Genomic DNA, 25,279 nt, shown 5'->3' on the forward strand with positions numbered 1-25,279 from the left:
TATATTAGCCATTACATTTATCGGAACACTTAATTTAACGTATTTGAACAAATTATATTCTATTCGGTATTTTCCTGATATTTTTAGGCGAAATGCATTTTTAACGTCGCACACAATATGTTGTCATATATCAAAGGAGAAAAGCTTTCTTTTGTACAATTAAATTAATTACTGTTAGTTACAAACCATACATTATCAGTATTTTACTTTCATAATACCTAGAAATCTGAGTAACGCAGCGAGCGAGACTTTGCAAAGATTTTGCAAGTAAATTTTATTAATTGTATAAATTATTTGATTATTCTATATGATGTTGAATTTTATGCAGGAATTTGCACCTGTAGAATGATAAAATTGAAGTTTATGATGTATAACTCGTGTCTTGTCAGTTTATTAATGTTCTGTTTTATTAATGTTTATCAATTGATGAATTATCGTGCAAGCCGGCCTTTGTTAAAAATGATATTCAACTTTACATTTATCATCCGATATCTCATATTTAACAGTTTATGACGGCCATAACTTTTGTTACGTAATGAAATAACTTTCATCATTTTTTCATAATTTCATGACCCTGCATCTTTTATTAATTATTCTCCACATATTCTCTATAATTTTATATCTTCCGCGTACATTTAGAATAAAAATGCACGATAAAAACAAAGTAGAATTTTGTTTTATTTAACATGGAAATTACGTGAAAAAAAATAAAGCTATACATGTATCCAATAAAATAATTACACAGCCGTAGTTCAAAAGATAAAAAATATCCCACTCCTCGTTCACAGACCACCGTTCGATAGTTTTAACATAGAAATCTCACGCACTTTGTCACTTATTTCTGATAACAATAACATAATATTTTTGTCATTATTTTACGCGTAACCGGATATCGTCAATTATATATACTGCACGAATGATAGCTAGCGTATAATAACGTACAAAAGTACGTATATCAAACAAAAAAAAGAGGAAACTCCGACGAGTTAAAAAATAGCCCGGCGGATGAACATCATCACAGTGGCCCGATTTCACGAGCATTGTTATGGTGATAGAGTTCGAGAATCAAAAAAAAAAAAAAAAGTAGGAGTGGAAGGGAAGAAGGAAAAGGGGCGAAAAAGAGTGGGATGAAACACGAGCGAATAGCAATACGCCTGCACGAACGAATTTGTTACCAGGCGAGTTTTGATACCATTTAATTCGTTGTTTCGACTGTGACGAATTCATCATGAACGGAGGGAGGCGGAAAAACCTTCGATTTCCATTTAACCCATTCAATCTCGTTTTCACGTGTTTCTTTAACGATCGAAATAGGAAACGCCCCCGCCGGATTGTTCAATATTTAACTGCAAGTTTTTGTAGAGTTTCGTTTTTATCCAGGCCAGCCAAATGCTGGAAATGCCGATTGGAGATAACAATCGATGAAAAGCACGCGCGATTTTCTACGTCGCATTGCGAACATAATAAATCTTAAATTCCTTAGCTATTCGAAATGTTTGCATTCGCGCGACATAGTCGAGGGGTCACGGGATGGGGATCCAAGCAGGCACGCGATAGATTTGTAATCAAAAACATTCGTCTTTAGTCCTTCGACGAGTGAATGGCAACGCAACGTCGCTGTCAATCTGGCCGTATTATTTTTGTAAGCGCGTGTGTAGAATATTGCGCGTAGTGATGCATTGTAAAGCCTAATCTCAATCTCTTATCTCCGGTAATGTGTATGGAAGAATAATTCTTAAACTCTGTAAGAAAATTCTGTTCTAAAAATTTCTCTGTGTTCCTGTGAGCTTACTCGAAAGAGGAAACTTATGGAGTGGGGATAGAAGCTCGCAAGCCTTCATCGACGTTATATGTCTTTGATCCTTCGACGGGTGAATGTCAACACAACATCAAGTGCATTTTACGAACTATACTGTGGATGAATAACATCGCGAGTTTGGAATTTAACATCGTGAGACAATAAAGTAAAAAGATACTAAATTATGAATTCTGTAAAAAGATTTCTGTGCTCGTGTGACTAACTTTGTCCATAGGAGAAATTTCTGGAACGAATAAAGCAGAAGCAGGTAAGCGTTCATCGGCATCAGATGCCTTTTAATTCTTCAACGAGTCGAATATAAACACAGAAACATTTTTATTGTTCGTCGAGTAAATTTCGCTTAATATAATTGTCTATATAACATCGCAAGTAATCCTGAAATATATTTTCTATCTCGGGAATCTACGGTGAAGGTACAGAATCTTAAATTCCGTAGAAAAATTTCGTGCTAGAAATTTCTGTATTCGTACGACTTTGTCCATAGGAGAAACTTATGGAGTGGGGTTAAGAGATACAGCGTTCGTCGACGCCATGTGTCTTTGACTCTTTGACGAGTCAATGTCAACACGACGACGAGTGGACTTCTCGTGCTATGCTTCGGCGTGGAATCTCGTGTAGAGTGTAGAGGCACATGACGACAACTTTTGATGGAATTCGTGAACTGGATACGAAGCGGACTGCTTCAAAGAACCTGAATCGGGTAAGTACTACTCTCTCATTTACATTCTTGCGTTTTACCCGAGTGCAAATTTACAAGTTGGATGTTTTCGTGGTTATTCCATGGCGTTAGTTGTTGCAAGGCAATTCGTGATCCGAACCTAACCTTTCAAAAAACGAACTTATTGAAGATAACAATAATTATTTCTTAGTTCTGTTTGTAAATATATTAAAGCAAAAACGAAAAATATACAATGCTAACTGTAAGTATTAGTTAGGACACCTACCGTGTGCGAACAAAATGTTTGCATGATATTTGGAATAATTTAAACTCGTAATTTCTTGTTATTTTATTATAAATCTCTTCTTTCATTCACATCCTATCAAATGTCTATTAATATAAAATACTACACAAAGTATAATTTGCCAGAGTATTTCAATAAATGTAAAAATCATACAGGAACAACATGATAGATTATGGTTATATTACGTTACGTTAACTGTACACTGAATCGCATCAATCTTATAACATTTCGGTTCGAATATCGCATTATCATCATCAACAAAGCTGGAAGGAACAAAAAGAGAAAACAGAAATGCATGAAAATCTTGCAGCAACGTCGATCAGATTACGCTCTCGACCAACATCTCCAAGTTTGTGTTGTTCACAAACACACACTCTATTTGCTCTTCTCTCGTTCGCTTTAATCCGAAAGTCAAGTAGTGTTTTCATCGATTAAACTTCGTTTTCCAAAAAACTACAACGTAATGGAAACCGAACGGGGGGAGGTGGGAGAGGAGGCAAGAGAAAAGAGAGAAAGATGATTACGAGGAACGGAATGAAAAATATTAAAAGTACTTTACGTAGGTACTTGAAAATAAAAATCGTTGTAATGTTCGTCCCGTTTGAAACAGTATCTGCGCGTATTTTTTACGCGATGCGTGCGTACATAGGGGAAAAGGGACAGGGACAGGAGAAAAAAGAACGAAGGATAAAAATACAGCAAATAGAATTATATCTGGAATAGCGGGCGTTACGCGCGTCGGATTTCGCGCTGTAAATGCCATCGTATAAAAGTGAGACGAATAATGAAAATGGTTTTGCACGGCATGCCGCGTGTTCGGTGTTTCGAATTTGCCACCGGCCGTGCATCGGGATTATGAAAAATCCGTGCTCGACGTTAGAGAAATTTAATGAAAATTTTTTATCCACCTATTTTTTCAAACTCCTTTCTCCCGCTTTCCTTTTTCCTTTTTTTTTTTCTTGTTTCCTTTTAATCATCTGCCTGATCAAGAATGGCGCGTTCAAACAACGGTGGGCCAAACTGTTCGAAATTAAATTGGTCGAAACGATGCTTGTCTAGTAGTTAAATTACATTCTGGCCATTCAACTTTCGAGTTATCCTAGGAATCGGAGTACGTTTACGGAAAACGTATTGTTAAGCACAATGAATAAAAAAATTAATTAGACGAGGCAGCGTAGTACGTTCGAATAGCAAATATATTACTAAAAGAGGAAATTGGGATGTTATTTCGTGGATGAAACGAGAGCACGACCGATGTAGATTACGTTTTGCTCCATAAATACCGGAAGTATGGAAAGTGTAACGAGATAACTGTCGGTATACTTGATTTGTGGCTAGATGGAATATGTGGGATTTGATGTTATTGCCAGTGTTTGCGCGAAAGGGTCTCGCGAATATCCGCGGAACCACTTTGGCCAATGATGTGAAACAGTGATGGTGCGACTCTGAAAAACTGGATCAATTTCCTTCTATTGCACGATATTAATCGACTAACTAAGAGGGAAAGTGGTAAGAGTGACAACATTTTTGATCGCAAAAGTTATAAATAAAATGAAATTTTAGTCTGTGTTTTCAAACATTAGAAGATATCTACTGTAGACACTCATAGAGACTTGTAAATTCATAAAACAAAATTGTCTAGAGAAATAAAATTATATCCTAAATAGGATTCTAGGAAATTATGTATCCTTTTCTCAACTTGTCTCTTGGAGGGTGAGAGATGCACTTCTATCTCTTTTCTCGTTATTTTATAGCGTATTTTAATTTTCATTTTTATTGCGTTATTAACATATTAACGGCCACTGTGGAGTTTTTTTCGTGACCAAAGAATAACTACGTAAACGTAAAGAATAATTCTAAAGGAAAGAAACTCCAAGTATTTATTTCAATTAATCTTGAAATACTATATCTACGCGATATACTGCACACTCTAATTACGAAAACAATTATAACTAGAGTACGTTTAAATAGTTCGCAGAATATAATTTTATTAACCGACATCTGCTTCAAATAAATTGAAACAAAAATGAGAATATCCAGTGAATATCGAACCATAATATTTCGCTATACACGGCACGAACACGTGATGTATGAAAACAAATTTTTCAAACCTCTGTCTTTAAAAATTATAGGAGCTTTCAATTTTCACTATAAAAATCTCCATAAAATTGTATTAAAATCTCCTCTCTTTTAATCAGGTAGCTGTCATGGTGAACGTGTGGAAACGGCTGTTAGTTATGTCTATTAAATTGAAACAAGACGTCAGAATGTGAACAAGAGGACGAGATGTAATTTCAAGAACTCGTAATACGGGAGCCGAAGCAGCGGGGAATTCGATAACCATCGAGCACGGAAGTTAATTAAGACGATCATGCAATAAACATATCGAGCGTATCGTGAATAACCAGGCTTCTATGCAGTCGATCGAACTCGACCGCCGATCGGAGAAGCTTTACAATTAGCGGCTACATCGATTTCGTGTGTTTCGCCCCGAAGCGAATGCTTCAAGTTAGAGCATCGGCTTCCCAGGCATATTCTCTTTACGCGTGAAGTTGGGAGCGTCGTTGCTCGTCCATATTATGGCTAGTTGCCATTACGAAGCCACCGTAACACCGTCTCGATGAAATAGCTCTACTGTAACCCCTTTCCTCTTGCCCGTTTTGGCGTCATGAATATTCCACTCATATCGGGGAAACAATTCGTACTTTCCTTGGTAGTTGGAAAATTTAAAATTAAAATTATATCGTTGATATAACCAGGTATGCTTGTAACCGTATAATATTCATAGACTGGCAACCAAGTATTTCGGAAAATAACGGCACAACTATTTGAATTCATCGTATACGATAATTTCGCAACAATGGTGTGCGTAATGATGTGCCATTATTTATTTCATCGTCTCGTTATCCCAGTTATTTCGTTCACGTCAGGAAACAATAACGAAGTTCTCTTCGGCCCGTTATTGCGCCAATCGAGTTTCGAACTGCTTCGCAGACCGTGTTGTATCGCCGGTACGTACAAAGCAGCGTAATTACCGGTTTGATAACGGTATTACGGGTCGAGACGAAGGAAAAATTCCAAGCTTTTGCCGGCGATGGGAAACACGCACGAGAGAGATGGAAGGGTATAGTATACTGGATGCTTTAAATCCTCGACGAACGGAGCTCGTTCTCAACGCATCATTTTCAATTTCCAGGGTTATTCAGCGCGATGAATCAACGCTCATCGATCGTTGCTAGCCGCGAAGCAATCAGTTTTTGCATCGTTCTCCGGTAAGGAATGGCGTTCATGACGTTCAAAAGATTTCTCTCTCTCTCTCTCTCTCTCGCTCTCGCTCTCGCTGTAGCGAGGGAAGAGAAGAAGGATGATATCGATAGGAAACGGTATCTGAGGAAAACGTCTTCGCGTGAGGGCAACCTCCGAAAGTATCGTTTTTGCGACGACACCCAGCCATGGCTTATCATCGAGAGGATAAACGAACGTCATACAGTCGGATCATCCGGATTTGGATGGTTCGCGAATCGATCCTTCAATCGAACCCATGCCACCCTTCCTCTCCTTACACTTTGATACATTTCTTTCTCTCTCCGTTTCTTCTTTTCTCTCTCTCTTATTTCTTTTCCTTTTTTAAATAAATGGCAAGATTTTTCGAATCGTGGATATTTATTCCTCTCGACGATATACAGAATCTCTGCAATCGCGATAGAATCGGGTAAGGCATAATTTTTCGTGAAAAAATAAATCGAAAATACACAAATGTACGAATGCATAAATTTTGCTTTAGAGAAATCCGATTTTGGAAGCCTAGTCGTGTTTGCATTTATGGACATGGGTAATGGTTTTATGTAGTTCTTGTCTTTATTACTATCACATTTTCTTTCTATCTGTATTGTTCGCCTCCTTTGGTGCTTTTTATTCAAATGACTTCACAAATAAGGATAGGACTTTTTAAAATTAACATTCTCAATGCTGAAACTGTTCAATCTGTTGGACGTATGATATTGCATACGATTGTACCGTTCAAATGAAATTTTTATAAAATCCTCGGGTATTACTTACATTTCCTAATTCTTTAAAAACAGTAATTGTTTCCTATTTTTCAATGGCGCCTGTTATTTTTTAAATACACTTGATTTAACAAAACCCCATAGAGAGAAGCCCATGAAGCCAAAACTTACACTCAGATGCGTGCCGATTTTCAAGATAGTTCTTCTTCTTAAAACCAAAGTCTCGCATTTAAAAACTTTATTGCACGCTTTCGACTGACATTTTACGAAGGATCGTTCCTTAGGCGTTCTACCGCGATTGCAGTCACACCGTATATATTCGAAACATTTACGACCGTAGGATCAATCTGATCTTCTCGCGGAAGTGGCGATTGTTTCCTGAAATCCAAGGATGTAATTGGTTCTTAAGGGGTTGTAAAACCGTTGACAGGGCTGTAAAACGTTTTCATGGTGTGAGACACATAAAACCCAGAGAAATCCATGCGATCGTGGAATTATTAGCTTGGTGGATATTTCGTCGAATAGCTTTTTCAAGCCAAAAGAATCCGTTATAAAATTACCGACAGAAGGCGTGTTCTTTCATTCTTTTCCCGTCTATTCTCGTCCATTGAAGCTCCACTTGACTCTATATCGATTGTCATTTCACCGGTAGTACGACGTCGATCAAACGTTCTATAACCCATTACCGTTCAAGTTGTCCCATCCAAAAACAAAATAGACGATCGAGGAGATTCGAAACTTTGCGTCATCGAGATTCCCCGAGACGATTGAAAATCGAGAGAATACACGGAGGTTCCTTTTAACAGAAAACTCTCTGTCTCTCTTTTCCTTTCTCTCTGTTTCCCTCTGTAGTTCCTTTTTAAAGCTCCGGTTGATAGCGTATAGATGGTAATAACGTGAAGTTAAAGATTTTCGAACCGGTCATACTGTCGATACGGTCGCCACGGTTCGTCAATTACCGAAAGTTGAGAGTATCGTCGGACCTTAGGGAGGCGGAAATACGATATAACTTTATCCCTGGTGCTTTCGACAATCTCGCCGGAAATAGCGTAGTCGAAGGTCGTGGGGAGGATTTCGAGAGAGAATCGAGACTCTGATCGCAGAATGCACCTTCTGAACATATATTCCGATCGAACAATACGATACTAAAGGGCTTGGAGGGGTTGAAGCAGGTTGGAGTTGAAGCATCGACCAGTTTTCTCTGTTCTATAAACCGGGGCCTCTGTTTGCCATTCGGTTCGTGTACCCGCAATCCCATGCGTGCTGCTCCAGCCAGAAAGAACAGACATGTTCAATACCTTGTGGCTTCCAGCTCACTATGCGGTTTTAATTTAATTACACGTGGCTGTGACGATGCAACAGGAATGCCGATGCTCGAAAGGAATGCACCGAAACAAAGAAAATTCGAGTCCTTTTTTGATTGATTTCTGGAATTTGATTGTTCGCTTTTTTAAAACAAAGGAAATTCTATGGAGCATATCCTGAACGTATTCCACGAGGGTAATACAGCGGCTTGCTGACGCGAATAAATGCTACAACGTACTGGTTTTATCAATAAAACGATGGCGATTCATTCCTTTCATGGGTGCCACATGATCTATGCTTTTTTGTAACACTGAAAATACCAGACTAGTGAAAAGGGTCGGAGCTTTTTTTTTTACAGAAACTTTATGGAGTTACAGGCGATATTGCCGTGGGGTTTTGAATGTTTTTTTTTTATTTATAAAATGTATGGATAGAAGATATATCTTTTCATATATCTTTCATTTTAATTCTTTTGATACAAGTTTTATACTTTACTGGTTGGTATTCTAATATTCTAGTGATTCTAATATTAAGAAAAATTTGTTTATGGCTTAATCTATACGGAATTCGTTATTGTTAATTAAATTAACTCAATGTTATCTTTGTTACTTCTTGTATCATTCTTATTGGGTGGTGAGTTTATTTTAGACTTGTTGCGTAGAATCAGACAATTTTCATATTACGTTTTACCTTTTTGGAGAGCCGGATAATTCCTTCTGGGTAGATTTTTCGTAGAATTGCAAATTTAATTTTGCACAGCGGCGTTAAAATAATGAAAAAAGAACAATGAATGGAATTCGTAATTATTTTTAATGTACACGATACAGTACGACGATTGGAAATATACATCAAATATACCGGTAATATTAACAATGCTATTCAAATTTGTTAACGCTAAACAACTTTATTTGAATTATGTAAATAAATTCGGAATATAAATTCGAAACCGTGACGAAAACACGTCCCATTGATCGAACTCAGACGTTTGCATGTTGAAAAATCGTAGCCACAATCAAAATTCTATGTTTTATCGTGGCAGTATGCGAAATAAACGAAGCTTGTTTATCCGTGACCCACTTTCGATTCGATTTGTACTCCGGAACCAAACGAGAAGATCAGGACAGAGAAAAAGAAGATATCGACGGGACCGTCTATCGATATCATCGCAATGTACTCCCTTTTGCTGGATTTCCACGGAGCACAGAGCATCGTATCAAAACTAAATTTCGTCAAATCTCGTCATTCTCGATTGCACAGTCTATCCGTCTAGGGAAAACGATAGTTGATCGAGGCTAGAAAAATTGTTTGGCAGAAAATGTACATAAAATGGACTAGCTAAAAGAAATCACGTGACGTTAAAAGAATCGATTAGTGTTCTCTCGCATAATTAAAATTTATATTATAAGTAAAATTTGCAAGTCACAGGTTATTAATATCCAAATTATAAATATTAATAAATGTAATAAGTCCTATGATAGTACTTCCATAATAGCAATTATTAAACCAGAGATTTCATATAATATTAAACATCTACGTACATGTTTCACGCGAAACGTACGGATCCAATGTTTAACTGAAATAAAGTATACGATAACAGACTTCTTCTTAGTTTGACACAGTGGCAATCTGACATCATTTCATGAAGTGATGTAATAAAGAAAATAAACGAAATGCATTCGCACTCATCTTCCTTGGCGGATGACGTGAAAATGTGAATTAAGATGAATCGCTCGAGTGTCGTGGTAAGCGTAACGAAACGCTAGAGAAATATACCAACTGCATTTGCCCAACTGGAACATATTTTTATCTCTTACAAAGATGGTAGAATACTTTTCCACCTTTTTATCCTACGTCTCTAAACAACAGAAAGATCCAACATGTAACTCTATCGAAGAAAGCAGATATTCATTGGTCTAGAAAAAAAATGTAATAAAATCTTTAAGTCGATTCAACTTATCCTTCCAGTAATTTACTCAATCTTTCTCCTTGGGAAATAGCTGAAACCGATCCTGGCTTTCGAAATCTCCAATATGCAGCTCGATGCGTAAACGACAGAGACTATACAGAACGACACGTAGAAAGCTTACCGTGTCTCGAGAATTTTAATCCGTTGGCGAGAATATTCAAACTGGTCCAAGCCGTTTATTGTAACTAGGATCAGCCTCGTTTCCAATATAATTACATTCGATTGGGAGAGCCGAGATGGCGAGCGGTCCCGAAACACTTTGGATATCGCGGCAACTTCCAGTCGGGGAAGTTTCACGTCGTTCCGTCCTCGATTCCCTCGTTAAGCTTTCAGTCTAATGTCGAAATCTCGCTGGCCGCGGCTGCGCTCGCTCGTAGACATGGCTGCAGATGTTGGAAAACTCGAAACGTTCGCGCGGCTGCCGACTGACGGTCGGATAGATCCTCATCGAAGTTCTTCGATCATCGTAATTACAGTCCACCTAACCGAATCGTTGCCGCTATATCAACGCCACGAATTGCCATGTTAAAGTTCGTGGTCCGTTCTCGCCAACTTTCTCTCGTGACAACGATAACGAGTTCATTTTGAGATTGGCCAACACGAATTTCGCGTTTTCGGGAATTTCAGGCTCGTTGATTGCGTGAATTATATTTTTCATGTGATGCATGTGATATGGTTAGGAACAAAAGTGGGCAATTTCCGGCTTTTTAAGTTTCAGAATTTTTAAACTTCGGGAGATAGTAGATTGCGGCTTTTTATGCGGTACATATTTTTCAAGTAAATTATATTTTTATCTGATATATTTGGATATTTTTAGAAGGGAAAATGATTAATTTCAAGTTTTTTATGCTCATAAATTTCAAAGCGTGGAGAGATAATTAGTAGATCGCGGATTTTTATGCAGTATAATTTTTCGAATATAAGCGAAGGGATAAAGGCTGTGCAGAGATTTCTTTGGCCTGTATATCATATTTCGAATATTTTACATATTAACGTTTTAAGTTCTCTAAAAACAAATCATTTACTTTCACAAATTTAGATGAGTGACAGCAAATTTCATTGCAAACTTTCAAAATATTCCTTACGATGCCACTCCATTTATATAGTTAATCAAGATGATGATTTTGAGGCAAATTTGAACAATTGAAGCAAGAAGTTTCGGGTTGACCTTTTTCATTTTATTCAGCTTGGAGAATATGGATTTGAAGCATGTGCATAATACTCGAAAGCGTGAAATTAAATTGCAACTAAAGTAATGTACATTCAACATACATACTTCCGACAGCAGTATATTATTTTCACGCGGCTGCCGCATCCAAAATTCCATCCTGGAGGTGAAACAATTTTTGGCTGAGATTTAATATGCTGCTCCCCGTGAGAGTTGTATATCTTTTCTGGAACGATGCTAGGACCAAGGGAGAGAAACAGTAAAACAAAGAAGTCTTGCTAAGGAAAAAAGAAGTTTATGAGGAACTGGCTTGGTGATTCGTCATGCAGTCGTGATATTGAATACGCACCACGTACACGTGACGTCTAATATCGCAAAATTGCAAATAAATCATCACGTAAAAGTTTCTTATTGCCAATGCTAAAATAATGTCTTGCACAATGATAACAAGTTACATAATAAAATAACTAAAGCCCTGCCACTAAGTTTTATTAATTACAAAGGAGCTGATTATTTTATTCATTATATTATTTGTAAATTGTAAAATGTAAAATTGCTGTAAAATGTATGTGTAAAATCTATTTATCAGTGTAATTCTATAATTTACATTTAATGATTTTTATCTATTCGCTAATATTATATTACATTATTCTTACAGATTGTATTGTTATTACAGTTGAGAAATTCTTGTTTAAACATCTCTAGAAAATAAATATCAAGTGCGTACAAAAATTTGATTGACATTCGTGAAGATTTCAATCGTATCCCGGACATAAAATGGTAAAGATCGTTCTCAAGTAGAACGAGATCGATGCTTAAAATTCTGCCCGATCGTTTCACCGCGTAATTGCAGTCGTTAAGCCGGAATTTATGCCGCGACGGTGTCACAGCGCCGACCGGACATAATTCCGCGTCTCAGCGGGCGAAACTGCCTGCTTTATGGCTGTGTATACTCGACTGATTCGACCATTATTTTTACAATACTTTTCCACCCAATTCCTCGCCGTGACTTCCATTCGCGCGAAATTACTCAGAACAAAGTGGCTGAAGGGAAAAATCGTCGGCGGGCGTGCTGAAAGGCGTATTAATTCGAGATAAGTGACGCGGGATGAGTAAAGTAATTCTTGAAGGTAAAAAGTACTCGTGCATGCATCAGAGACGCCGAACAGAAGAGAAAAAGGGAGTTGAAAATAAAGATCGTGTAGCGATGTTGAATTCCGGACAGATTTTTGTTCATTACTTGCAAAATGATGTAGTAGAAGCTATACTTAATAATCAAATAAGGACAATAATTTCTAAATCAAGTAAAATAATCTTCTTATAGATTCGCATAAAAATTCTGGTATCTTTTATCATAATTCGGAAGAAATTTCTTTTGTTAATCATTAACGATTGGAACATATTCTTGCTGAGCTCATAAAGAACGTATGATGCATTGAAGTTAAAAATCAGTTCTACCAAAGCTAAGTACGTTTATCGTTTAATTAGTTAATAAAATTCTGAAGTACAATCTTGCTTATCGAATTTGAAAGAGCACAACAAATATTTTTGTTACGTGCAAACTCCAATATAAATCAGTGCTCGCTCTCTTTCGATACTCTACCATAAATGTTTACTTGATTCTCAGACACTCGTCATCCAACAATTTTCGCAAATCTGTATTCGCTATAATAAAGATAGCACGTAAAGTTTCTTTATCAGTCCAAATAAAGCGTTCTCTTTATCACTCGACTAATGAAAATATCTGTTACGATCTTGTTCAGTATCGGTGATCCTGAACCAAATAACGATCTGCATTCATTTAAAGTCAGAGATTTACCTGAGAAAATGATCGATTGCGTTTTCTCTTACGTCTAGATTAGGGGCTGAAATCTCTCACAGAGTGGAAGAAGGGTGCCATTTAACTTGTTAAAACTCCGTTCCGTGGTGGAACGGAGTTTTACTGTGCCTCGCGTGGGAATTTTCACCGGACGAGAAGAAGGCAAAGAGAGTTTTGAAGAAAACAGGCGAGAGAGAAAGAGAGAGGGAACTGTCTCCGTTGAACTTACGAGAATAACGACGTTCGTTGCACAGAGAAATTTTACTTCCACCAGGAGTAAAATCGAGATGACGGGCCCTTATGCGCGACAACGACAAGCGAACCTGACATGGGTACAAGGTACAAGCAAGACGCGACACACGACAGAGGAAATACGGCGAGAAGTCGATGGGTGGTGGGAAAATTGCAGAGAGAAAACGCCGGAACAGAGAATGTAAAAAACTAAGTAGGAAGAAAAGTAGGAATTACCAGGTCAGCTGGTAAATTGTCTCAGAGATAAGATTGAAGAAAACATATAGAAAGAGAGAGAAAAGGAAAGAGAAATATTTATGTGGGATGGTATGACATCAGAGAAGGACGTGGCGTGAGGGGTGATTGTTTATAAACGTTGTCAAGATATGTTAATGTCGTCAAGGAGTGTTGTGAGCGTTACCAAGGTTTGTTAAGGGAAAAATGAGTGTGAAAAGTGCTGTCAGAGTTCAATTTATCGTGGTCGAGAGAAGTTCGTCGTGTTGTTGTGACGTAGAATTAGAGAGAAACGAATACGCGAAACGCGATATTATATTCGATTTTGTGAGAGTGCAACGTTATTGTGTTTATCATGCTGTTTTTTCTATTAATTAATAATATAACATTCCTACATTTATACGAATATGAACGGGATGATTAAATTTGACGAAACACAACCTGGCTAATGATAGAACTAATGTACGAGATGCTAAAAATCCGATGAGAGGCATTTTAAGAAATTTAATTTAATTTAATATCAATGAGGATAAGGTAAAAATAATTGAAATAATTGTACACATTTGAACACGAGAGATAATCGAATTTAATAAAGCGAAAGTTAATTAGAGTATTAAACTAATATACGGATCACCAGCTATACGATGAAAGACATTTTAGAATCACTAAATTAACGCGTTAAATTTAATAAATTTAACCAGTCTACTATGATATCTATTAATATATTATTTTCGAATATGAAATATAAATGATTTAATGAGTCTACTATGATCTCTATTAATACATTATTTTCGAATATGAAATATAAATGAAACATGTGCAAAATATATATGAAACACGTGTAAAGTAGGCACTAAAATTTATAAGCGCTGTGTGACACCTGTGTGGGCACCGTTTAATAACATCAATGTCTTCCCAATACGCACGCAATGCATTGTCGAATGTATTGTATGTATAATCGATGGGGAAAGCGTAGAAAAAGAAGGATGGCAAGCGAAAAGAAAGAAGAAAGAGAAAATTTAAGGAGAAGAAAGACGTGAGATTTATTTCGTGACGGTTCTAGTTTGATAAAAAGACGGTAAAACACGATTGGATTAGAGTTAGTCGCAATTGGTCCTTTGAATCCCCTGTAAGAGAGACTTGATGAAATACAATATGAAGTCCCTAATCAGAAACTGCTGTAAGAAAGGGAGATTTTAAAGAGGGATGATGAACCAAAGAAAAAGAAGAAAAGGTAAGCGAGAGAAAAATGGATATGGATGAAACGAAGATTCTAAAAAGATTTAGTATGAAATATACTAAATAGCTTAGCAAATGAGGAACCCTTGTTTCGAAACATTTAGACGTTACTACGAACATTATTAAAGACGAAGAGGAAGAAATATTGTATGTTGGAACGTTTATTTCAATGCACCGGCGAAATTTATAGAAATCGCTTGAACGGAAGCATGGTACGATGCCCCAGGGAATTTCCATAAAATTTGTATGCTAGAACGTTCGACATTTACCCGAGGAATCTCTCTTCAAACTAATAAATATTCCCTTACGGACAGTTTTAAAGTCGATCGAACACGGGAGGCGACGCCGATATCCGAACCGAAAAATTCTTCCGCGAGAAATTATTTTTCCTTCGGTGGAAACGCTTTCTCGCCTCTTCCCGCAGATAATTAGATTTATTAAGTCAGCCTTGTTTACACGTCGTTGGAGCACGTGATTTATCGAGGAGAGCGCTTCGCCAGAGAGACCGATGGTAAAAGGGGAACGAAGAGGACGCTTGGCTACGAAGATTATGAGGTGAATTCTGTCCAACCTTTTTCGTCCTCTCCTTTTTCCATCGCCGCTCTCGTCTTCTGTGTTCTATTCGAGCACTCTTTTAATCAACCTCGATAAAGCTGATTCCTTTAAACGAACTAATTAGCCCGGAGAATAGTCGAGGTCGAGGCTGTTGTAAAATATTCTCGGCTTTTGGAGAGTTCGACAGAGTACTGAAAACCTCACTTCCGCAAACGAAAGAGCGCTATCCAATGAGAATACCGCGGCAACCAGAAACTTTCTACACAATGATTAATCTTCAAAGCAGTTTTTCGATCGATAACGATATTCCATGGGTAAAAAGAGTGGAGAAAGACCGTACAGTTGGATCAATTATAAAACATGGAAAAGAAGCTAATCCAAACCGTCGATCGCAGAGATTCGTACATGTCTAAAAAACATAGGAACGGCTCCCTCTGCTTTCCGCGACCAGGAAACGCCAGGCAAAAAAAAACAAACGTCCACGCGGTTCAATTTCAAATATCAATTACCGAAATATTCGAAAACGTAGAGCCGCGGGAGTGGCTCGATTTGAACGCAGTTCATTTTCGTTCCTCTGATACTTTCGTCGGGTCGACGAGTGGCGAAAGAAAAAAGATAAAAAAAGAAACAAAAACAGAAATATAGAGGGGAGAAAGGATAGAAGCTGAGTGGATCGTTATTTTTCGCGGCACGTGTAGCGCTTTCATTACGTACACGTTAGTCCTGAAGCGGTAACCGATGCCGTTCGATGAAATTTTTATACATTCGCCGCCGGTGCGGCGTTAAAGTTAATCGGGGATGAGAACTGCTCGATAGCGGCAGTCGCGTATAGGCGTTTTTAGCCCGGACAGGAACGCCGGACCTGGCCCACATTCGGCCGTTGATACGCTTAGATAAAACTAGCTCCCAACCTCTCTGGCCATCCCCTAAAACCAGCCTCTCCTAAAAAAAACGAGCCTCGTTTCGCCACACTACCGCTATTCAATTCGATATATACGAAAAAACCGATATTGTATCATCGTCTAAAATGGTATCGGCGTGCAGATGAATATATACTATTAACGTGCTAATTGTAGATATACTTTTTTTCTTTTTTATCATCGCTACAATCAATATGTGTCTACTTTCTCTGACGCATTTTCTTTCGTTCGTTTTATTATGTCCAATGATTTTTCTTGTTTTCGTGCCTTTCTCTTCTCTCAAGCTGATTCATTCGAACTGATGTTAAGTATTTATTGGAATCGAGTTGTCGAAGAGTATTCATTACGATATAGTTTACAAACGAAATGATTCGGTGTTCGGAGAAATTACAAAACTGCATAGAAAGCGTGTGTCACGATTGATATAGAATTGAAAGTTGTAAAAGGTAGAATATTTAGAGTAGAAGGGAAGGACAATTTTTTACGATCATTTATTGAACTATGAATATTTAATAAACACATACGACAGCGAAGTCACGTCCCTTCGCGAAGTCATAAAAATATAAAAGTGCAAAAGTACGTGTATTGCGATCGATACAGAGTTGAAAGTTACAATGACCAGTGTAGATAATTCCAAGTAGCAAGAACTATCTTCCTTAACCTCCTACGATCGTTCTCTCGCTCGATTCGGCTGGGATATCAGTCAAACAGAAAAAGATACAACCGTTCTAATAGATAGAGACCATTGTGACAGTTTCATTGAAAAATATCCGGCTTAATAGGCGCTATATATTCGACGTTATCACTGACACGGGTCACATAAAGCAACGCAGGGTGGTGGCTACGATTAAAGAGCGGCATTATAGGACGAGTTATGACGCTCGTCAGGTTTAGAAATTCGCGTCAGCAGATTCTGCCCGGTCGAAAATTACCGGCTGTCTGGCGAGTAGAAAGGGATGCACGATTTTCCATGGAATTTCCATATCCTCGTTTTGAGCAGGGTAAAAATAGAGAAGAAATCGTGGCTCGTAAACAGTCCAGGTTGAAACCCGAAATGGGTCGTTATAGTTGATCCCGAAATCACTTGATTCCGAAAGAGGGGAAGAGTACTGGGTCGGCCACGAACGGATAGGGGTTGAAACTGTGTAGCGAAAAAGGGTTAGAGGCGGCCGATTAAGCGACGAGCGTAGCAAAGTTATCTACCCGGCCAAGCTCGAAATCTCTCTCATAAAAGTGGTAACAACCCCTGTTTGGGAAACAATGGTGGCGCTACCAGACTCTCGAGGGTTCGTAAAAGTTTCGGACGCTTTTGTGGAAAGGGTGAAAGGTGCAGGCGTAACGAGGGAAAGGGAGGCACTGACGAGGTTTAGAATCGGATAGAGAAGAACGCTGGAAGGTAGAACAGCGCACGGATTTCGACTTTAACTCTGCTAAAGCTGTCCAATAAATATCGGACGTTGGTTATTAGCGTTTTAATTCGACCAGCCCAAAGTAATTTAATCTCTGCTGCTTGCAGTGGGAAAGGTGACCGTGGTAAAGATATCTACCTTCCTAAATAACAGAATAATACTAGTTTCTCGTGTACTGGCAAATGTAAAGGAAATGGATTGATGAATTATTGACTGATTGAGAATTGCGTTGTTGCGATGTTTGTAACCTTTTTAAAATACCAGCCTTTCAGAAGTAAAATTCATCAACTCGACTTTTCGAAATTTCTCAATTTCACTGTCTAAGTATTAATTAATATTGAACTTCTCTAAGAATTTCTTAACTTATGAAGTTAATCAATGTAGTTCCTGAGTAACTCATATATAGTACCCGATAACGAAAATTTGAATAGGTAATAGATATGAAACAACACCGTAATTTTACGAAGCAAGATTGCATTTGACATGATCAGGTAGAAATTCGTTTATATGAAATCCATTTATTTCATCCAAATGTCCGATTCAACGAATCTGCGTTGATTGAATCCAATTATTTGAACGTGTATTATTATATGAATGAAAAATCATAGGTAGTGGGCAGAATCAATGGATTTCAATTATATCAATCTGTAGTTCTCTGCTGTGATATAATACACTGTACTATATTGTACAATAATATAGTTGAGAATATAATCGTTAACTATATAATCGAAGAATTTCTAACATTCACGTAGGCAAGAACTAATTTTAAACTCCCTGTTATTCGTCACATAATGCTTTTTAGTCTAAAAATCTAATATAACATGATTATAATTGTACCGTTTTCACTAAAATTACGATGAAAATTTTTCCGTTGATCAAACCAAGAAGTTGATGAAATAAGAGGAAAAGAGGATATTTCTCTTACATTTCTGTTCTTTCGTTTTTGTTTTTGAAACTCGAATTCTCGCAGCTGAAAGTTTGAAATTTTTAATTCTAATTCTCCTGTCTTAATTGTTCTGTCTCCGTTCCATTCTGTTTTCAAAAACTTTCTAATTGCGAGCTCTTCTCTTGAAACTACGTTTCCCTCAGCAGCCATTGAAAATAAAGAATGCTCTCACTTCGAATTTTACGATGCTGCCCAACTGTCTGAAAATAAAAAGTTTCTTCTATGAAACAAAAAAAGAAAAGTGGAGAAGAACGAAACAAAGGTTACTTTTCTCTGCTCACGATCAACGTTGTTTTCTGCCGTAGAAATATCCGACTGGATGATAGAGAGGAACGTCGTTTGTCACGACAAAATACCCTTTCTGGAAGTTGCCGAGGAAAACAATTAGATGACCTATCGCATGATTCTATCGACATCCTTCAAGCAGCAACCTGCCAGATGGAAGTAAAGTATGAAGCCAGATGGCGTCGACGTTTTGCCAGACACACATCGCGTTCCAGAATTTAATTGGTAAGTTCACAATTTTCCTCCATTTCGGTAATTTCTCTCTCTCGAAGTCACGTCTTTCCGTTTTCGTCGATCAAACTTTGATCAATTCTTATTTGATCGTCAACCGAGTGAAACGATGGAGCCAGATTCTGCTCGAATTTTCGAACGTTGAAAATTGACCACGTAAGTTTCAGGAAAATCTATTGCGTACCTGATCGGATATTTTACGGGGCTACTACTTTTTTAACGTCGAAATCAAAATTTCAAAAAATCAGATGATTGTTCACGGGGTGAAATAAGCAACGTGAATTTTAAATCGGGTCTAAATGAAGGAAAATTAGGAAATGCCGTGAACATGACCAAAAGGGGTCATTTCGTCAGTGGGAAAATTTCGGTCCGCTAATAAACGCAAACCAAATAACTGAGCTGCATCTCTGAAAATCGAAAGGTTAACTTGCTTTGCATATTTACACTACGGTGTAATTTGGAATTTCGTGAAATTTCGTCGACAAGTTATCGACAACTTTTTAACATAATACACCCATATTTATTCAATTCTGGCACATAAAGCCAAGGGAAATTATTAAATACGTTTGATTAATTCCCCGGTTATGACGAAAAACCATCTTCCTTTAAAGGATAATTTGATAAATCGATGTCCAACCAGAACGTCACTCGTTTTGCGAAAGAGACCTCAGCAAAGAGGAACGCCGACCGCTTAATTAAACCGAGAAAATGTTGTCTCTCATACGGATCGACTTATGGACGGTGGTTGTAATTAAAATGGTATCCACCTCGAAAATGTACGACTAGCTCAGCTTCCACTAATACTACTTCTCTCGTTCCTCCAATTCGTTTCATTTCACCGCACTGCTGCTACAGCTATTCCGCCATTCTACTAATATTCTATCAGCATAGCTTTTCCGCTGGTTCCATCGGATCTCGTTATTCTTTATTTTTCTTTTTTCTTTCCTTTACGCGTATCCCTTTAAGAGACATTAATATCAGTCGCCTTTCTATTTTGAACGTTCGAAGGGTAGCCATGCAACATCCTGTGTATTCGTCCACGATTTTTCGATGAAAAAAAATCGGCTGTCAAGGGAAAAAGGTAACCAAAGAATTTATCTGACCGGGCAAGTAAAATGGGTCTCGCTCGAAACATATTCGATTTGATATTTTTGTTATCTGTTCTCCTTCCTTTTTTTTTCTTTTTTATTCGTCCGCTCTATTTTTGCTCGATTCCTTCCAGTTCAGGATATAACCATCGGTCCTGACAATTGACTAAGGCTTTGTTTTATAGCTTGCTCATCGATGCCCGTTCGCCTGGACGCGTTTATCTTTCATTCGTTTTTCGATTGTCGAATGGAATTTTATGGTCACTTCGACGTACACATTGCAATAATTCCGTGTATTGTTTCTGTATCACAATTTTGCTTAGCTTTCGCAATATTCAATTAATTTAAGATATTCTTAATTCATAGTTTTAATTATAACGTATAATGTATGAGAAGTATTTAACAGAATTAAATATGAAGAAAATAATATATTCATCGTATTTTCTCTTTTTTTTAATTAATCGAAGATCGTTAGTGCGCTGGTGATTTGACATTAAATCCTTTTCATAAACGTTAATTATTGTGAAAAAGCACACTGTTTTGCTCTGGATTGTTATAGCTTGTGCGTATTTTGCATCTTTAATGCTACTTGATTATTAAAAAGACTGTTATCAAGAGGTTAAAAAGCTTTGAAATACTCCAACGCTTAAAGAGGTAGCAAACAAAAGCAGCATGGAACGCTTCTTCGTTTCAACCATTGTTCACGTTATTTTCAGTAACTACAGCTTCCTAACAAGTTTTCCCTTCTGCGTCTCGACTAAATAGCAAGAAGACGGTATTTTAAAATGATAAGTTAAAAGTTCAAATTCAAATTTTCGAAATAAAATTAACATCTGCAGATTCAGATTCAAATTTCCAAAATAAAATTAACATTTACATATTTCAACTGAAATTTCTTCAACTTCAAGCTCAAGCTCAAGTTGAAATTTCCTAGTTTACATTTAATTTCAAATCTTCCAATATTAATTCAAACCTTCAAGTCTCACTTCCTACCTTTAAATTCAACTTTTCATATTCAAGTCGAAGATCAAATTTTTAGGTTGAAATTCAAATTCAAAATGTGAAGATACTCTTATCTGATCTAATTCTTATATTCAAAGCACGTCAATATTTCATTTCTTCAGGCCTAGTCTGATGAGTAAGCGACTCGATCTACTGTTTCGACTTTCGTCCAGTAACTTTATCGCAAAAGTTCTCTTCTTCTCTTATATCTTTCTTACTATATAGACTGTGAAACAATCGTTTGAATTTTAATGATTCGACGCAGTGATTTTACACAAGAAGTACACCAGTCTCGAGTGATGACCGTGTGTCTCTTCGTCAAAAAAAGAACGTCAAATTTCATCGACTAGTGTAGGAAAAGCACTCGAAAGGAAAGAAAGTCGAAATCTTAGTTTCAAAGCCTGAAATCTCATCTTCCAACAGTTGCGAGCAGCGTGAAACAGTCTCTCTAGTGCTTTTCAGCTTTTCCAACCAGTCGAGTTTATCTCTTCCCACTGTGACACGTCGGAGAAAAGAGCTCGTAGGACTAACTTGTTCCTTGAACGTCGCGCCCCTCACAGAAATGGCATGTGTCGTGAAGACCATCCATACGGAGTTCTTTTCGAAATACACTTCCTACGACAATAATAATTTGTCTTCGACCATTGCTCTAAAATCGAATAGCTTTTTCCCTCGCCAATTTTGTCCTTATTTTTATATCAAATTTTAAGTTTGAAAATTAATTTCGTCTCAGCGAGTTCGAAGTCTCGAAAGTATTCAAGTTTTATAATAGACGAGTTTCTTAGAAGTCAATCTAATTTCGGAAATTTCGCAATTTTATTACCTGAGTACGAGATTAATGGACTTCAAATTCTTAGGAGTATAATTTGAAAACTGAAACTTAGGTAGGGAATTATTTTACCTACTGAATATGTTATGTACGCTCTATGAATATTTCCCATTCAATTCAACTTTTCAAAGCAATAATTCACCAAATAAATTTATTATACCATATAAAATCAACAATTATGAATACAGAAATAAACTGTAAAAAATATATCATCAATTTATAGAGTTCATTCATCAATATGGCTTCTGAGCAATACATATTTCCTGAGAGCAATCCATCGTCGGCGACATAGTCAATTACTCCGATCCGGTCGATATAGATCGACCATAAACTGTCCGATACGAACGGTCCTTTAAACAATTTTAACTTACAGCCACGTTCTATTTTTCCAGTGGTTCGCCAGCTCGCGAGCTATCGCCGACCCATTTTGGAATGTTAATTATCGAATTATATGAGGCGGCTCTAATTTAATTACGCAATTTCGCGGTCAAACGGCCCACACGAGCGCCACGCTGTCCCCATAAATCCAATAGGCGGGTAAAGTGTTGAATCGTCGCTTTCGGCTTTCGGTCAGTAGAGAACCATTTTTGTCGTATTTCCTCGCCTTTTCTATTCCAAACCATTCTTCCTTATTTTTCCTCATTCATTCGGCTCTTCTATTTTCCCTCCTCCTTGCCCCGGAAGCCTGTTCTTCCTTTGAGCACACCTTCGCGCATTTACTAAGCTGTGAAAGTAAAGCAGTTCCTTCTAAGCGCAAAGTGGTCTCTCATCTTTGAAATGCCAAGCTACTTTCCCTCTGTTTTTTTACGCGTACATTCTCCGCCACCTTTCTTCACTCGAGGCTGCTGTGCCTCCCTTTCTCTTCCTTTCCTCTTCGTTCACCTCCTGCTTCGTTCACTCTCTCACTCTTTGTATAATATTTCGTCTCGCTCTCTTTCTCTCTCGTGTTAAGAACATAACAGGAAAACGAACATTTTGTTTAGGGAGCACGAGTACCTGGTCGAGTGTAATCTTAATGAAAAAAGGCTTTTTACTTGGCAACTTTTTTCGTACATAATTAAAATTCCGTAGCTCTCTATCTTCCCCCCTCTCTCTCTCTCTCTCTCTCTCTTGTTCTCTCGTGCACTTGTCTGTTTTCTCTGATCCGTGCCAAATGCATTATCATGTTACGGGTTTTTTTTCATCGGTAAACACACGACGAATATTTTTCTGGGAAAGTAAACATTACGATAATACTTGATGAGCCTCCGAGGGTTTTTCTTGTTCCTCTTCGTCTAATGCGAATTATTTTGACCATAGTAAAGGAGAAAGATTGACAAATGCATAGTATATCTAGTGGATTGAGTAAGCAACGTGATTAGAAAATGATTAGAAAATCGAGCAATTTATGTGCGTTTGGTAAAAATCGCATGGAAGCAGGCAGTTGTGAAGACACATATCGTCTCAATCAGTTGACGCATAGAATGCAGGTTTTATAATATGCTTGTGTATTTTTCTGGGCTTCGGTGTTTCTATGTACAATAATTTACTAACTAGTAATATTAGTAAATTGGTAAGTTATAAGTTACAAGTTAGTATAGATTTTTCTTCTTGAAATATCCCTCTGATAGAATAATCAGTTAATTGACAATTTGTGAAATTTACTTGCAAAATTTCACGTTTGATTATCAAACTTGTTATCGGAAAGTATGCAAAGTTACTCGCTAATAATAACTTGTAATTTGTAACGTGTGAAATTTCACTAATAAACTGAGGCCCTGTTATAATTGCAATTCTTCGAGGTCGCGTGAAATAACTCTCGAAAATTTCAACAAAAACTTGAAGATCGCAAAGAAAAGGATTTCATGCATATTTGTGACATTTCGTATTCCGTGAAGATAAGCTTGCGAATTTCCGCTAAGCAGGAATTATTCGGAAATTCGAAGATCCGAAAATTCTCAAGCCAGGAAACACCGGATTCCACGGGATCGCGTTACGAACACGTTCGACTACGTGTTCCTCAGGAAAGCTACTCACAGGCTCCAACAGCTTTTCGCGTAATTTTCGAGTTTGAAACGTGACAAATGATTCACTGCCTTCGTACAGCTGCGAAGATTCCCAGCTTTGATGCTATGCTACCTTTAAACGCAGTACAGAGAAACCGTGTGAATCCTGATTTCATGTATATAACTTCTTTCCAAAATCTTTTCCTATTCCTTTTATTCGCTGCCAAGTAGTTTTCGCTGGTACATCGTGTACAATTGAACGGTTCGAAACCTTTTCGATACAGGCTGGGAAAAATTTGAAAATTGCACTCGATTCGTCGCTTCAAAGCCATTTAAGCCAGCGTGACGTCAGGCTGCGGCCGTATTACCTCGCCTCGAAACGAAATTGCGGAAATAACGCACGGGAAACGCTCGACCTCCAAATATCTTGCTAACCAATCGCGTGGCTATGCTTCTGTTATCACTCTAACATAAAATGAAACTGTGTCGATCGAGGTTCTGACATTCACCGTCGTTCAATCTTTTATATCCTAAGATTGCAACATATTTTTATAGTATATATATATATATATATATATATATATTTATATGATATTTGAAATTGAATCGAATATTCTATGCTTTTACAAAAGAGAAATTAAATGAAAATGAAATTATATCTGAAAAAAGATTACTAACGAACTATATTTCATAATGTGTGATTTATTGATATTGATTGATATAATAATAATCTCTACTATGTATCGGATACATAGCAAATTCCTTTTGAACAATTTCTGTCGAAGTTATTATAATTTTTTATCACGCTATATGAAATAATATTCGCATATTTTCGTGGTCCGCCGATCAGCAAACCATCCGATTTAAATGCCATTGGAATTATTTGAGGTCTAGTCGATTATCCTGTGTATTCATCCCCGATCATTAAATTGCTGAATTGAAGAACGAAATCCAGAATATTTAGCATAATAACGAAGGCATAAAGTTTATATATAATACGGTAATGCGTATGGTACATATTGGAAAAAATGTAAAATATAATGAATGCAAAAGAGGGAAATTAAATTTGTCAACGCGTATATGTAACAACGCGTACCAACTCATAAATATTGTTATTAATAATTCACTCACACTTCTCAATTTTAGTACTAATGGAGTGTAGTAGTTTGATGTTAATGGAATAAAAGTGTTTTCACTGGTATTAAGATAGATTAAAGCGACTATGGTTTTGACAGTTTAATATTTTGTGAAAGAAAAAGAACTGATACTATGTTTTGTC

General features: G+C 37.2%; 1 protein-coding gene and 1 long non-coding RNA gene across 7 annotated transcripts in view; one reads left to right on the top strand and one right to left on the bottom strand.

Moving 5' to 3' along the window:
- LOC117231593 overlaps window positions 1-25,279 on the bottom strand; it is a 109,566-nt gene that overhangs the window by 45,950 nt on the left and 38,337 nt on the right. The window lies entirely within an intron of this gene.
- Window positions 1-25,279, top strand: part of LOC117231594 — an 83,684-nt gene that overhangs the window by 39,218 nt on the left and 19,187 nt on the right. For 3 of the 4 annotated variants that reach the window (XR_004493004.1, XR_004493001.1, XR_004493003.1), the window contains 2 exons: window positions 2,304-2,519; window positions 18,886-19,090. This is a non-coding gene — a long non-coding RNA (uncharacterized LOC117231594). Of the gene's footprint in view, window positions 1-694; window positions 2,067-2,303; window positions 2,520-18,885; window positions 19,091-25,279 lie in introns of those variants that run through there. The other variant, XR_004493002.1, reaches the window with a different exon arrangement.

The sequence above is a fragment of the Bombus vosnesenskii genome, unplaced genomic scaffold (assembly GCF_011952255.1).
Source record: "Bombus vosnesenskii isolate JDL3184/JDL3185 unplaced genomic scaffold, Bvos_JDL3184-5_v1.1 scf7180000013273, whole genome shotgun sequence".
NCBI lineage: Eukaryota > Metazoa > Arthropoda > Insecta > Hymenoptera > Apidae > Bombus > Bombus vosnesenskii.